The sequence below is a fragment of the Pteropus medius genome, unplaced genomic scaffold (assembly GCF_902729225.1).
Source record: "Pteropus medius unplaced genomic scaffold, Ma_sr-lr_union100, whole genome shotgun sequence".
NCBI classification, from domain to species: domain Eukaryota; kingdom Metazoa; phylum Chordata; class Mammalia; order Chiroptera; family Pteropodidae; genus Pteropus; species Pteropus medius.
In genome coordinates, this window is record NW_024345601.1 from 15,484,734 (window position 1) to 15,500,819 (window position 16,086).

The following is a 16,086-nucleotide window of genomic DNA, read 5'->3' on the forward strand; positions in this document are numbered from 1 at the left end:
AAAACATGGAAAGGAGTAAAAGCACTGAAGTTGATATTATTTAGGTCCGAGGCACATGGGTTTTCGTTTTATTAGTCTATACCACTCCACGTGAATGAGGTGTTTTGATGTTGACCAAGATGCATAGGATTGTTTTCTCAAAATATATCTTGGTGACTGGACTTACTGGAGTTAGCAGCTTTTTCTGTATCATGATGATCAAGTTTCAAAAACCATCCTTCACCTCAAAGCTATCTCAAACAGAAGTTGATATAAAAAGTGGCCACATGGTTACCGGCATTGATTCAGTTCCTTCCAACACTCCATCCTTCTTTAGTAAGCATTTATTGAGGCAACTGTTTCATGGAGACAGTGGATTTGGAATGGCTGCAGATTGAGCCTGCTCTCCCCAGTGCCTCAGTGTATAACCTTCTGGTATTGCTCAGATTGTTGACAAAGACAAAAAATGTTAATGCTGTGAATGGTAGTTATATGCTGCAGACCATACAAAGAAGGAATTGGTTTCTTTGGATTAAAAATAACAAAACTTTCTCAGATTTTCCAGCAGAAAATCGTATGTGTTCTTCTATGAGGTCCATAAGTGGAAGGTAGACCAGTTGGTCAGTCTTAGAAAAATCTGTGGCCAGTCAACTTGAAGCTGTATCTATGCAACGTGGTCTTTATTTTTTTTCCTCCTTCCTCCTCTCTCTCTCTCCTTGCCTCCCTATCAAGCTCTTTCAGTTTTGTAATTCCCTGCTGATAAATTCTAAAAATACTAGAAACACACTCACTGTATGTATCTGTCAAAAGACACATTTCTCTCCCTTTTTTTAAAAAAGATGTTTTATAGAGGGAAAATGTTAACTATATAGAAGCACATAGTAGATACATTTCTAAAATGCCTTTTCATTGTTTTATTCAAGGTGAAGCAGCTATAAGTAATCTGTTGTATTTGTATGAACAGACATGTAATCCAGTTGGCTTGATCTTACTGCAAACTCCTAGTTTTTTTTATAATAGAGCTATCTGTTTTTGAAATTCTGTGTATACATATACTTGGGACTTTATGTGTGTATTAATGTGGTCAAGTCCAGAAAGCATTGTTAAAAGCTTTAGTTTAATTCCTCCTGAGACTTGGAGTAACGAGCAGTTTTGAGCGGATGCTCTGTCTTTGCCAAATGCAGCCTTACTTCTGCTGAACTAATAATGGATGGAGTTGGATCCTAGCAAGTGAGATAATACAATTTTTTAGGCGAATGCCACAGGATGTTGAAGTGATAGGGCCTCCCACCTAGCTATTTTTAAGTATCCTTTTTTTTTCTGGCGGGAGGGGAGACCATCTTAAAAGTCACTCGGGTTCTAAAATGAGAGAAGCAAAGTTCACAGAAGCTTTTGTCAGCCTGTTTGTAGTATATCAAGTCATTAAAGAGGAGAAACTTAAAAATGTCTCTGTCCTTGTGATTTCAGGAGTGATTACTGTTCCAAGGTGGACATTGACAGAGGATCCATTAGGCCATGTAAGTATTGTAGTAAGCAAATATTTACCTGGCTAAGCACAGATCAGGATGTTTGCCCTTGGGAAGGAGAGGACCAAATAGTTGAGTCAGATGTTAGTGTTTGGAACCATCAAAATATACCATAGTCCCTAGGGGCCAAGCAGGGGCCTTACCGGTGCCACCCGATATTGAGGGGACATCTCTGGCTATCTGTTTAAGGTCTGGTGGACTTGATCTTTTAGGAAAATCAGGCAAGGATATTTCATCTGTCTAGAATTAGTAAAGTGACTAGGGCAGAAGGCCATTTATTACTTTATTTGATTTTTATCAAATACAGATCTATCGAACTTCATTATGGCTAGTGACTCTTAACACAGAAGGGCTGATCTCTTCAGAGCAGACCTGACATGGAGTGACCATAAAAAAAGGCAATGAACGGGAGTGTGACTCATAAAGATTGCACAGTCACTGAATTGTGTCTTATCGAGGAACCATTGCTCAACGACTACAGTCTTCTTAGTCCCCAGTTATGAACATAGTTTATAGAAGAAGCAATTCGTTAAATACGTCTTTATTTACTATTTCTGTCTGAATAGCCTGTAGCACTTAAAACCACTGTCCAGGCCACCCTTGAGAGTTACCTTGAAAAATCAGACATTCAACTTGGAAGCAGAATATTTGGACTTCACAGGCTGACAGGATTTGGGTGTCAAGGATATGGGGCTAACAGAACGAAACATTAAACATTCCTAATTCTTGTTTCTTTTATATATGTGACTCTTTGAAAAAAATCTTGTCTCTAACAACATCACAGGAGAAAAACTCCCCAGCAACTCACAAGCAGACACGACTGTTTGATGTGAATAAAAGCCTTAATGTTAGAGCTAGAAGATCATGTGATCATGTGACTTTTATCAGAGACTTCTCTCTGGTGTCACCTTGAGAGTTTATTCCCCTGGGAGAAACCAGAGAAACAATAAGTGTCTCCTTCAGAACCTCAAAGGGATTTTGAATCTCTAAAGATGTGGAATTTATCTGAGATGCAAGAAGCGTATTTAATTCAACCCTCCTTCCCTCCCTATGTGCACACATCACACACATCATTTAATGGAAATGGGACTTCATTTCAGAGACTGGTTAACTGAACAGTCTCTCTTGAGAGTCTGTTCTGAAATTAGTGTTGGCAGATAGGGAAGTTCGTTCACCACTCTCCGTAAGTTGCCAGGCATGGCAGATGGGGATAGCAGGCTGGCATCATGGAGACTTGGAGCTGGGTCCCTGGTCCCTGATACCTAGTTGCTGTGGCTTATGCTGTGGGAAGGATCTTTCTGCCTTTCCTGTGCTATGATTTTTGTTGTTGTTATGACAGTGTCTGCACCTCCCTCTTGCTCTCAGCTCTGCATTGTGTGTGGTTGACAGCCTTCATGGAGCAGACAGACATGTTGGCGTCGTGTGGCACTCCTGAGCTGTGTCTATCTGCTACCGAATATATTGTCACCGTCCCCCCTCAGCATGTCATACCTGGCTGCCTTTGGAGAGGCCTCTTGGCTCCTTTAGGAATAACTACTGAAAGAGCAGCTGTCTGTCAGCCTCCTCCAGAGCCGTCGAATTGGGTTGTCGTCAACCTGTTGTTGGAGGAGTTCCCAACGCAGCAGACTTGGCTGTCATTGACATTTATAACTTGAAAGCCATATCACAGATGAGTTTGCATTTCCTATAATCCTTAAATAGCCTTCAGAATATATAAAGTACACGGCCTCTACATGCTTAGGCAACACCCAGGAATGTGGAAATATAGTTGGGTCTTCCAGAAGGTGGAGAAGCAGCTCTCTATTCTCCCATATTGTAAAATCATCTCTCTTCTGATTTAGATAGGAAGAAGTTGTCCTGGCTTTATGCTTGGTTTTATGTGTAACTATGAGTCAATGTGGATCAGGAAGATTTTTGGCTTCTAAGAACAAATGACTCTTTAATTCTGACTACCATAGAGCCTGTGGTAAGAGAGGATATTACTGGGAAATTGATGTTGGAAGATGTTTCTCAAATGGCTAGGTAGATCCTATACCTGATTTTCTTATGCTCTAATTTCTGAAAGAACCAATTTTTGAGCTTTATTTCTTCACATACTAAAGTGAAAAATGTAGTGTTCATGGTAAAAAATAAAAACTAAAACCAAAGCCACTCCAATAGGTCATGTGAACTTATATTGCCCAAGAAAGAAGAGAAAGGGCAGAATGAAATTGGAATGCGTTTTACATACTGTGGGTCTTTCTAGACTGTAAATTTCTTGGCCCTATTGCTCTTCATACCACCAGTGGCTAACACGGAACCTGGCATGTGGCAGCATGATGAGCTGAACTAATGAATGTAAAGAAGACAAGATTTAGGTAGAACAATTTTGTCTTGCGTTGCTTAACAAGGAGGACACGTTCTGAGAAATGCGTCGTTAGGTGATTTCATCATGTAAACATCAGAGTGCATACACACATAGTACGGCCTTTTACACACCTAGGCTATGTGGTAGAGCCTATTTCTCCTAGGCTACAGCATGTTACTGTACAAAACAACACGAGACTAAATCAAGCACACGAGGAAAAGACCTAATCAAGAGATGCAGTGAACAAGAGCTATATGAGGCTACTGCCAGCATGTTTTTTACAACAAACATTTTTATAAGTACACTCTAAAATAACGATAAAAGGTATAGTAACTACATAAGCCAGTAACATGGTCATCTGTCATTATCGAGTGTAATGTACTGTACGTAGCTGTGTGTGCTGTGCTTTTATACGACTGGATGTGCTGTAGGTTTATAACACCATCACCACAGACACATTGTGCTGTGATACTATGATGGCTACCATATCGGTAGGTGATAGGAATTTTTCAGCCCCATTATAATCTTCGTGGACCATCGTCATATATGTGATCTGTCATTGACTGAAATGTCATCATGCAGCACATGACTGTTTTTATCTTGGTGTTGCAGACATTGAAATACATTAATCAACAATGCCAGGTTATGAGATTTAAAATTAACGATGTTTCCCTATTGGCATCAAAGACGAGTAATCTTGGAAGCTGCGTAGCAGGAGATTTAGACAGCAGGCCTTAGAAGCAATTAAAATCATATACCTTTGCTGCCTGTAGTCAGATTTCTTCCTGTGGTTCCCAGGACGTTAGTCACATCTTATGAAACCTCAGTGCGTAACCTTGTCTGTGTGTTGCACAGCTAACTCCAGTGCATAGCTTGCCAGGCGGCAGGGGTGCAGGAACAGGCTCTCGAGCCAGGTTGATGGTGGCCGTAGGCTTTGAAGAGATTGTCAGCTGAGGGGAATGTTTGTCTCCTTCCTGGCGCTTTGTGGTGCATGTTGGTAATCCATCTCAGCCTTCTTTCTCAGAGCCCAAGAAGTGCCTTGGAGGCCATAAGACTGCATTGCAGATGGCTACTACCCATTACTGATAGAGGAGCTCAGTGGAAGAAACACTGCTTTTCTCCAGGCCCAAGGGAAAGGTGGGGCTGCAGAGGCCGAGGTCAGGGCTGTGGGCAGCCACTTGTCACCAGGCTAAACGTGGAGCAGCAGAGGAGTTGTCTTCATAAAGCGTGTCTGGTTTTGACTGGATCTAATCAGAATTCCCAGTTCATGGCAAGAGCATTTACTTAAAACAGCATCCTGTGTCCGTTCTCTGGCTTTGCTTGAAAACATTATTTAAAATTTTTTCAACTATCCAAAGAAGCACAGAGACTTACTAGAACACTCACTAATATACTTCCCGCTAGGTTCTCTGCCTTTCTTATCTCGCCGATGACAGATATGAAAGATGTTTCTTAACTATGAAAAGATGCTTAGGTGGGCTTATGTGAAGGTCAGTGTCCTTTCGTCCCTGGAAGTTCTAAAAAATGCGGTCTGCCTGGAGCCCAGATCTACACCAAGCCCCAGCATATCCATGCTCTGAAGAAGATTGGTGCTACCTGGGTCTGCCCTTATACTTCCAGTTTCCTTTGTTCATTCTGTTATGTCATTGCCATTTGTTTTTGTCCTCATTCAGTTTCAAGGAGGTGTGTGTGTGTAAGTCCTTTTCTCCAGCTACTTCAGGACTCCCTCGTAATGGACAATTCAGCAGGTCCTGCTTGGCAGAGTCAATGCTATCTTCCCATCCCATTCCCTTCACATAATACTTCATCATACTTGATGCCACACACAGACAATTTGCTTTGTAAGTAACCTCTCGTTTCTCCCCAAACCAGTATGGGATTTTACCATATATGTCCATCTCCCTGGAGGAGAAAGGCGAAGGCCATTTCACTTTGCCTTTCAGGTTTAGGATGATGGATAGACAGCCTCTGTCAGGTTAATTAAGGTAGGTAAGACCCATTGACAGGTTTCTAGTCATTTCTTCTTTCGCTGTGGCCGTTTTCTGGGACCACAGCCCGCGTTATTTTAGCTGTGTTGATGGACGACTGATTGTTCACTTAATTCTTTGTTTGGACCTGAGCCTCAAGACGGCTTACAGGAATCAGCAGCCACAGCTCACGCATAGGAGGGGCTCGTGGGAGTTTATCGCCACCCCTTTAATGAGACATCACCTTGGAAAGAAGAGTAGAGCGAGTTGCTGAGCCAGGAGGATTGAGAGCCCAGGTGAGGGTGAGGCTGGAAGGATTGGAGGAGGGGGTGCATTAGCCTTGAGAATTTGGCTGAAGAACCTGGGGACATAGGGTGCTCAGAGAAATGCAATACTTTTTAAAAAATCTAAGCCATCATGATCTGGTATAATAAAAATCAATCACTAGCAAAATGAAATAAAAAAACAAGGAAGTCCGAAATAACAAGACTTCAATTTTATTATTAGATTCAAAAACATAAAGTTACCCTGTCAAATTGCTGTAAAAGTTCCCAGAACACTTATCCTCAATTTTGGTACTTATCTCTTCACAGACCAGAACACTTTGTGGGCTGGCCCACACTACTTCCCCTTTGAGTAGCTCTGACATAGAAGATGTGCGTTTCAGATCTGTTTCTGCCCTAGTATGCTGGGAGGCCCACCCTGCCCTCTCTGAATCATGGTTTTTATGCTGCAGAGTGGTGGTTGGTCAGCGCGGTGCCGTTCTTCTCCCTGACAGGAAATGTGGCACCAGGAACAGGTGCTTATTCCTGAGCCCCTTGCCCCAGTGGGTCTCTTTTTCGAGATCCTTCTGGAAGGAGTATGCTGGGGATTATTACATATACCTACTTGGCCACCTTGACCAGATGTCTGACCAGCTCTTTTGAAAGGCGCATGTCCTGCATAGTGACCTATTGTAAAACATGGATCTGTGTGTGTGTGTCTGCGTCTGCGTCTGCGTCTGCGTCTGTGTGTATAGTTATTTTTTACCCAGTATGTGTTTTTTGTGTTTATGGTTTTAGGCTGGTGGGGGCGGGGGGAAATGACCTCTTTTTCATTTAAGAAGTCATTTAGCGACCGAGGCTTAATAGGCCCTGACTTTTTGAACATAGGCCCTCTAGGATTACTTTGCAGTAATGTTCAGTACAGCCGCTGGAAGTGGCGAACAGATGGAGGAGCCAGCGTGGGAGGATTTTTTTGGCTGGGCCTGGCAGTAGTTAGTGGTTAGTGGTCAGTCACCTGGCCACACCTTGCTGGGAAAAGTAGTCTAGCTGTGTCTCCAGGGAAAAGAAGAGAACATGGGTTCACTGAGCAGCGCAATTCCTCTTGGTCCCCCCTTCTGCTTCTTTGATTCACTTATCAGAATCTTGTTCACTGTTGTATTTTTTCCAAAGGAACTCGCTTATTCCTCTTTTATGCTTGCTGGTGATTCTAGTCAGTCATTATGTTTTTATGCACTGGGATGTAAGAAGCAATGGAAAGAAAAGAGAATGGAAGTTGTCTCAGAATTAATGGATAGTGATTACAACAAGTCATTGTCAGCAGCCAGGAGTGACTGGTGCCAACTGTGAGAGTAAATAGTGTATGTGCCAAATTGGCTGCATTTGGGGGTTTTTTTGTTTTGTTTTGTTTTGTTTTTTTAAATCAAGGTATTTTTGAGTTGTGAGTAATGCTTAATCTTTAAAAAAGAAATAACACTTAACTGGAAGGGACCATTCGTTTAGGGGTAGCCAGTAGCCCATGTTGAAAGGTAGCAGAAGTAATCTAACAATAAAAAGCTGAAGTAGCTCTAATACCTTTATAAGTGCTTTTATTTTCTTGCAGCAGTGAATTAAAAAACAAAACAAAACACCAGAACCCCTTTATTGCCTCTCAATTCACAGAAGCTAGAGTCAGAAAGTGAGAGCTGAGATGTATGGGAGGGACAGGGGTGTGTGCGATGGGTGGGGGCGTACTTGGCAGAAGAATTGCAGGGCGTAGTATCCTTTTTGAGCCGGTGTTTACTTAGTAGGATGTCAGAAGAACTGGATGAGCCATTTTGGACAAAGAACTTATTACAGAAAAGAGGACACGTAGGTGATAGAAGAGATGAGACACCAAAAAGAGTGCGTGGTAACCCAGAGATTTGCAGCAACCAGAAGGTAGCCTACCCTTAGGGCTGCAAGGGGGAATGGGAGGTAGTGTTGTTATCAGACCTGGAAAGTGAGGTCCTCCGGAAAGAGCAGCATCCATGAAGGACATGGCCCTGGGCAAATGGAAACAGGGTGACAGATCTGGCTTCTTCCCTGGGCCTGCCCTCCCAGTTTCTATTAGTGTCTCCCACAGGCCAACCCAACATTGAAACCATTTGGCAAGGGAGTTTGCGAAATGTTTTCTTTGATGCCTTGCAAAAAGGGCAAGGTGTATGGATAATGGCTTTGAGAGAAAAAATAGTAGACGACTGGCACGAGGAGTGTAACCTTTTGGTGAAAAGAAAGGAAGATGAACAGATTGAGAGATTGCTTTAGAGAAGAAATTTTAGGAATTTTGAGTTTTGATTTCTTTCATGCCATATTCCCACCTCTGTGGTTCTTTGATACCGCCTACGTGTTTTTTTCCATAACTTTGTTATGCTTTTCACATCGTGTAGTATTTTATTGACATATTTGTCTCCTGAATAATAACTAACATTAGCTGAGTGACCTGATAGAATGTAACATTACTGTGTGCTAGGAAGGCAGTGTTCTTAGTGCTTTATCTGTACAGGCATGCCTCGTTTTATAGTACTTTGTAGATATTGCATTTCTATCAATATTGAGGCAAGACCCTCCACCAGCAAAGATTATGACTTGCTAGAGGCTCGGATGACGGGTCGCATTTTTTAGCAGTAAAGTATTTTTCAATCAAGGTATGCACATTGCTTTTTAGACATAATCCTTTTGCATGCTTAATAGAATACAGCATAATATAAACATAACTTTTATATGCACTCGGAAACCAAAAAATTTATGTGACAGGCTTTATTGTGGTACTCACCTTATTGTGGTGATCTGGAACTGAACCTGCCATGTCTCTGAGGTGTGCCTGTGTTAATTCACTAAATCTTTAGAGCTACGCTCAGGGAGGCATAGTCGATCTTTGTTGTTTGTGGATTCTGTATTTGCAAATTTACCTACTTGTTAAAATTTACTTGTAATGCTAAAATCAGTCGTTATGAAACTTTTGTGACCACTTGCAAGACATACAGAGTGGAGGAAGGAAGATCTGAGTTGCCACATTCTCAGTTGAGGTTGAGCAAAGTAATGCTTTGCCTTGTTTCAGGTCTCTTATTATAAATAAGTGCCTTCTTTGTGGTTTAATTAGTACTACTTTGGGGGCATTTTTGAGCTTTATTCTTTTTTATTTTTTCAGTAATTTCACCGTTTAAATGGCTCCTAAACATAGTGCTAAAGTGCTGTCTGAAGTTCCTAAGTGCTAGAAGGCTGTACAATATGCCTTGCAGAGAAAATACACGTGTTAGATAAGTCTGTTTCTTTGAGCATGAGTTATAGTGTTATGGCTGTGAGTTCGATGTTAATAAATCAACAGTATGTATTAAATAAGATGTCAACACAGAAACACATATGAAACATGCTTACGTACTGATCAGTAAACATGTTGTAACTGGAGGCTTACAGGAACGTAATCCTATATTTTCCTTGGAGCATTGGTTCAGTAATTGCTAATTCAGTATTTGTGGTGACCTGATAGACTATAACTGCTGCGAATAATGAGAATTGACTGTGCTGCTATTATCTCCATATTATAGAGACCGAGGGATGTAGGAGTCAAGAACTTTGTCCAGCGTCACCCACTGGGATCCGAACCTGAGCCAATTGGCTCCCCACCCTTCACTCTTGACCATTCTGCTCTATTGCCTTTTGTATCTTTCATACTCTTCCCCCATCTCTTCCTCCCAGCTTTACTGAAATATAAAAGCCAATTAATTGCTTGTATTTACATTGTACAATTCAGTGAGTTTTCTTCAATTATAGCTGGCATACAATAATTACCAGTTTCAGTTGTACAGCATAGTGATCAGAGATCCACATAACTCGCAAAGTGATCACCCCACTAAATCTAGTACCCCTCTTCCCCCTTACATATTTATTACTACATCATTAACCATCTTCCCCATGCTACCTTCTACATCTCCAAGTCTATTCTGCAACTATCCATTTGTACTTCTTAATTCATTTGCCTTTTTTCGCTAACACCCTCCATCCATCTAGTAGCCCTCAAAATATTCTCTGTATCTATGAATTTATTTTCGCTTTTATTTTGTTCTTTAGATTCTACATGAAATACGATATTTGTCTATCCGATCCATTTCATTCAGTGCAATGCCCTCTAGGTCGATCAAAGCAGTATCTTTTTTCATCCCCTTCCTTTTAGTCTGTGTGTGTCTTTTAATCTGAAGTGAGTCTCTGGTAGGCAGCATATGTAGGAGTCTTGTTTTCTTATTCATTCAGCCACTCTGTGTTTTGGTTGGAACACTTAATTTTAATTCTTTCCATTTGAGGTAACTGTTGATAGTAATGTAGTTATTATCATTCTTTATTCCTGTTTTTGATACATGTTTTTTCTTCTTAAAGAAGTCCCTCCAACACTTTCTATAATACCGGCTTGGTACTGATAAATTCCTTTAGCTAATTTTTGTCTGGGAAGCTCTTTATCTGTCCTTCCACTCTAAATGATAGCTTTACTGGATAAAATATTCTTGGTCGTAGTTCTTGGATTTTCATCACGTTGAATATTTTGTGCCAAGTCCTTCTGTCTGTCCTGCATAGTTTCTTTTGAGAAATCAGCTGCCATTCTTATGGGTGCTCCCTTATGGGTAACTACTTTTCTCTTGCTGCTTTTAAGATTCTTTGTCTTTAATCTTTGACATTTTATTATGATGTATCTTGATGTGGGCCTCTTTCGGTTCCTGGTTTTTGAGACTCTCTGAGCTTCCTGGGGTTGTATGTCTATTTCCTTCACCAGGTGAGGGAAGTTTTCCATCATTATTTCTTTTTTTTTTGTTTGTTTGTTTTTTCTGGTACCCCCTACGACATGGATATTTTTACATTTAATAGTGTCCCATAGGCTCCTTAAATAATTATTATACTCTTGGCTTCTTTTTCCTTGCCATTCTGATTGAGTGTCCTTGGCTTCCCCATGCTCTATATCGGTGGTTCGATGCTCTTCTTTATCCACTCTGTTGATTCCCTCTAATATACTCATCTCAGATAATGTGTTCTTCATTTCTGACTGGTTCTCTTTTATAATTTCCATTTCCATTTTTATGTTTTATATCCTTGTTAAAGTTCTCACTGATTTCATCTACATTTCCCCTAAATTCATCGAGCATCTTTATAACCAGTGCTTTGAACTCTGCATCTGTTAGAGTGCTTGACTCCATTATTCCTGGATCTCTGTTCTGTTCTCTCATATGGTTTCTGCTTCTTTGTCTTCCCATTTTGGCTGTCTTTCCTTGTCTGTTTCTATGTACTAAGCAAAGCTCCTAAATCTCCCAGTCTTATTAGTGTGACTTTGTATAGTAGGTGTCCAGTGGCACCCTGAGAGGGGTTCAGCTGCAGGCCAAGTTTAGCCCCAGCCCGTGCCCCTCCGGGGCCACCCGTTAAGATTCAGCAAGCAATCCACAGATGCTGTGCTTATAGTTACCTCAAGAATCCAAACCAGAAACCAAGGCCAGCTGCCACCAGTGTGAGTCTTGGTGCTGCTCAGCAGGAAGCACCTGACTCGCTGAGGACACACCTGGATATAGCTTGGGTTGGGGGAGGTGAAGTTTCAGGGAATCCTCTGGGCAGAGTGATCTCCATTATCCAGTTTGACATGTCAGCTGTGGCGGCGCTGCGTCTGCACAGTGTGTGGAGCGGGAAGGGCTTAAAGAGGAACGATGGATACTGCCGGCACTTCTGCCCATGAGAGAGCCTCGCCTCCGGCCCTCACTCAGACAGCTCAGTGTCTCCCGCTAAGTTCATGGTGCCCCCTGTGCAGCCAACTCAGCACTGGCGCTCAGAGCTAGCAGGTCCATCACCACAAAAGTCCGCACATTGACATGGCCTCTTTAAGAGGTGTCTGCTGCTGCCGTGGCCTCTGTCCGGCTCAGCCACTCGTGACTGGGCAGCCTCACGACTTCGTCCTCTCCTACTTTTTCCCGTTGCAGGTTGATTATTTCTCTCCCTAGTTGTAGTGCATCTGTTCATCTAGATCTCAGGTACCATAAAGCCATTGCCTATAAGGCAATCGCTGTGCCTGATTTCTTGTGTGCAGCAGGTTCTCGAATAGCCTCTAATAACATCTTTTAGTTCAATGTTATAATGTTAACGAGAGATGCTGTAGAAACTTAACTCTTTCTTGTTTATATCAATTAAGCTATGGTAAAATTGGTTTCATTATACATTTTGCTTAAAGTCACGGAATCTATCAACAACATTGAGGACTTACCATACTCTTCCAGAGGTGTTCTGACTTCTACCCCAGTGATTTTCAACTGGTGGTGATTTTGCTTCCTGGAGGACATTTGCCACATCTCGGGTGGAGGGAGAGGGAAGGTGTTACAGATATGTAGTGGGTAGAGCCCAGGAATGCCGCTAAACAGCCTATAATGCACAGGACAACCTCACAACAAAGGATTATCTGGCCCAAATAGTAGCGTTGAGGTTGAAAAACCCTGCTCTCCCCTCAGTATTAACTGAAGGGCTGTCTCAGTGAGTGAAACACAAAAACTTTTGTGTCTGAACTTTGGCATTTATTCTGTGTCTCCAGAAGACTTGTGTTTGCATGGTTCTTTTGCTTTTAGTTGAGCCGCAGCTTCCGTGGTGGGGCGATGGGAGCGGTCCTCTCCAGGTACAGCTACAAGATGGTGCATGTCTATAGAGACTAAAAACTGACTTCAGCCTATCTGCGTTTTTGTTATCACAGTGTGTGGGCAATTCTACACAAAACCAGTGATAAAATACTTCCTGGAAAAAACTCCTGTTTGTCTAAGTTCTAAATACTTGCTGCTAGTTAATAATTACATAAATATATGTAAATATATACTTATATTTATATACATACACTCAGATTTCTTTTTACTTATCCTTTAATAAACATTGTATTCTAAGTAGAAATTTGGAGAACTTTCTGTCACACGTGTACTGAGTTGTACATGTCACTTCGACAGTAAGTTGCTAACAGTTAAGAATTGTTGGAGCTTGCTTTAGGTTCACTTCATGCTTCTAGCTCTTAAGGTACATATTCCTGTGTCTAAATAAAGCTTTGCGATGAAAAGCAATAGTGCAGTTTAAGATAAAGAAATGGAATTGGCATTTCTTAAATTCTGTCACTCTGTGCGACCATTTGGAGTTTTCGTGTGTGATTAAAATTTAAAACAGTGCAAGAGGAGAACCCCTAAGTGTAATGTTTGGTAAGTGCATATTTTAGTACATAGAAATATTTTACTGAATTTTAGAAAATGGATGTTCTTTTTAAATGGCTGTTTTAAAACAAAAGAATAATTCAAGAATAATGATGATTGATTAATGTGTGATCATTGCTGGAAATAATTTTGTCATAAGGAGGAGGTAATGTTAAATAGTGATCTGCCCTGGGTATACCCTATGCTAGGTATACCACTGTTAGGATGCTTGAGATACATAAGAAAAATGAGTGAAAGAGGATGAAAGCAGGCCCAGTAAAACAGTTCATTATTTTTTTTAAATCTGGTTTCTGTCCATGTGAAACTGATGCTCTTTCAAATGCCACATAGGAGTGGGGTTCTGACCTGTTACGGTCTTTCAGAGAGTAGCTAAATTTTGCCCTGTACCCTAATGTTTTAAAACTTTGTTGATTTACTTACCCATGAAGAACAGTGTGTACATTGTTAGCATCTGGCATGATGAATTGTCACAGCCACACATACCTGTGTAAATGTACCCAGATTAAGAAACAAAACACGAACACTATCTAGTAGCTGCTTGGTAAAGCTTTCCATTCACCCCACCCCCCCGACCCCAAGCATAATCCCTAATCTGACTTCCGATAGCACAGGTCAGTTTTGCTTGTTTTTGGATATTACATAAATGAGTTAATTATACAGTACATAAAGAGAAGACTAATTTTTAACCCGCCTCTGGATTTTGATTCTAACAGACATTTGCGATAGTCCACAATGTAGCAGTTAAACAACTCGGCAACTTTCAGCAGTAGATTAACAAAAATTCCCGGTCTATTTTATGTGTGGCTTCATTGATAGAATTGGCCTTCAAGGTAGTAACATTTAATATGCTTACTTCTGTAATGAAAAATACAACCAACCTAATTATATTACTTTTGGGGCTTTAGAACTTTATTTGGAAGGCAGATAATTGTACAGAAATTAAATTGGAGTTTGTGTATGTATTGAAGCAATCAAGTTCATTTGGAGCTAGGGTAGCTTATAGGCTTAAAGTATGGTCAATGAGCCGGATATTCCATATAGAAGTTTATAATTGGATTTGGGTTGAAAACTGTAACATTGCAGTGTAATGTTACTGCATCAGTGTATTATATTCAGAAAACTATTTTCTGAGTAGTCAGCGTATCTTGTCTATAGGGACAGAATGAATGGGAGGTTTGAAAGTCGAAGTTTGGGCCACAGGAATCTGAAATTGCCCTTCATGTTATTGGGAAATTCAGTACTCAGTTTGAAGGCCTTTGGGAATGTCGAGCTGCTAAATTAACGTAAAACTGTTGTTTAGAAAAAATAGCCGCTCTGCATCCATCATCCATGGTGAGAATATGTACTCCCACTCTTTTCTGGATCTGTCACAGGCTGGCTCATTCACCATGAGCCAAGGCGGCCAAGTTGGGATGTTGGTGTGGCTCCCGCTGAGGCGTTAGGTGGCAGCAGGCCACACGAGATGTGAAAATTGTTTGCCATGCAACTTCTGTTGGTTCTAGCAGAGATGAAAACTAATAGTTCTAGCAGAATCATTAATTCACGGAAGTTTGTCTTTGGGCAGGTGCTCTTTGCTCACTTAATTTTTTGGTTGTGAAAAACATTATCTTCTTTCCCCCTTAGTGGTTTTTAGCCATCTTCTCTAATTAAACAGGGAAGAATCTGCCTGTTTTTTGTTTTGTTTTGTTTTGTTTTGTTTTATTTGTGTTTGCATTTTCAAGCCTCTGATGCAGGAGAGGCAATACTCGCAATAAAAGCTGTTCAGGAAATTTGAAATGGGAATTTGGTCACATCGCTCCTGGGCTTCAGGCTCTTCAAAGTTACTCTTCAACTACAAGGGACCCCTAAGTCCTGCTGTGGCATTAAAGATCCCTAGTCACCTTGTCTTGCCACCCAAGACTAACCTTGGCATCCACTGCCTCCTCATATATTACAGGCTTGCAGAGGAACAGTGTCCTTGAGTGGGATCATTTTCTGGTGCCTCTGCTCCAGGCTCTTTCACTGCCAGGGAGGCCTTCCTCTGCCATCTCTTTTCATCTTTCAGAATCCTTCCAGGGTTTTCTTCCATGATCCTCCTGGCATTTCTTCTGTGTTCTTCTGCTACCTATGTCTATCAGGTACTCTTGTATTTGTACACTGGTGTGTGCCCAGTATCCAGAACAGTGCCTTGCACATAGTAGGTGCTCAGCTAACACTTGTCAAACTGATAGATGGAGTCCATTTTTATATTCTAATAATTTATGGTCATGTCTGTTTCTCCAGTACAGTTTGAGGGCAGGAATCATGCCTAGTCATCGTTACATGCTCAGTGCCTGACAAAGTTTCTCAAAAACATTTGAATGGAAGGCAGGCAAGTCTGGCCAGTGGAGCAAGCATTTTAGAGGCAAGGGAGAGTTTTCCTTACATCGCAATCATTTGTATTAAGTCTTGAGTGTATGGGCAGGACCTCTCCTGTGGCTTTATGATAAGGTGGAATGGAATCCCAGAATGCTGAGGGGTTAGAACCATGCCCTAATACTCCCCCATCCCCACCTCCTTATTTTGGAAACGGGAATGCCTCTTATATGACAAAGTGTTGATGAAAGCATTCATCTCTCAGAGAAAATGCCTGACAGTGATGTTGATTACCTTGCTGATTGCTGATGCAGAAAAACATCAGTTTTTTTTTTTTAAAAGTGGGTTATGTAAAGGCAATATTAATTATCATCCTTTAAAGGAAATAACTGTCATTTTTTCATGATTACTATACAGCCCAATAAAGCCTCTGTGTGTTGCATGTCT

The 16,086-nt window shown here is 41.2% G+C and overlaps 1 protein-coding gene across 5 annotated transcripts in view; it reads left to right on the forward strand.

Annotated features, from left to right (window-relative positions):
• MGAT5 (alpha-1,6-mannosylglycoprotein 6-beta-N-acetylglucosaminyltransferase) overlaps positions 1-16,086 on the forward strand; it is a 324,384-nt gene that overhangs the window by 41,321 nt on the left and 266,977 nt on the right. For 3 of the 5 annotated variants that reach the window (XM_039874520.1, XM_039874521.1, XM_039874519.1), the window contains exon 2: positions 1,447-1,496. The exons of the other annotated variants lie outside the window; for them this stretch is intronic. The gene's annotated coding sequence lies outside the window, so the exon portion shown is untranslated. The remainder of the gene's footprint in view (positions 1-1,446; positions 1,497-16,086) is intronic. 5 annotated transcript variants of the gene reach the window in all.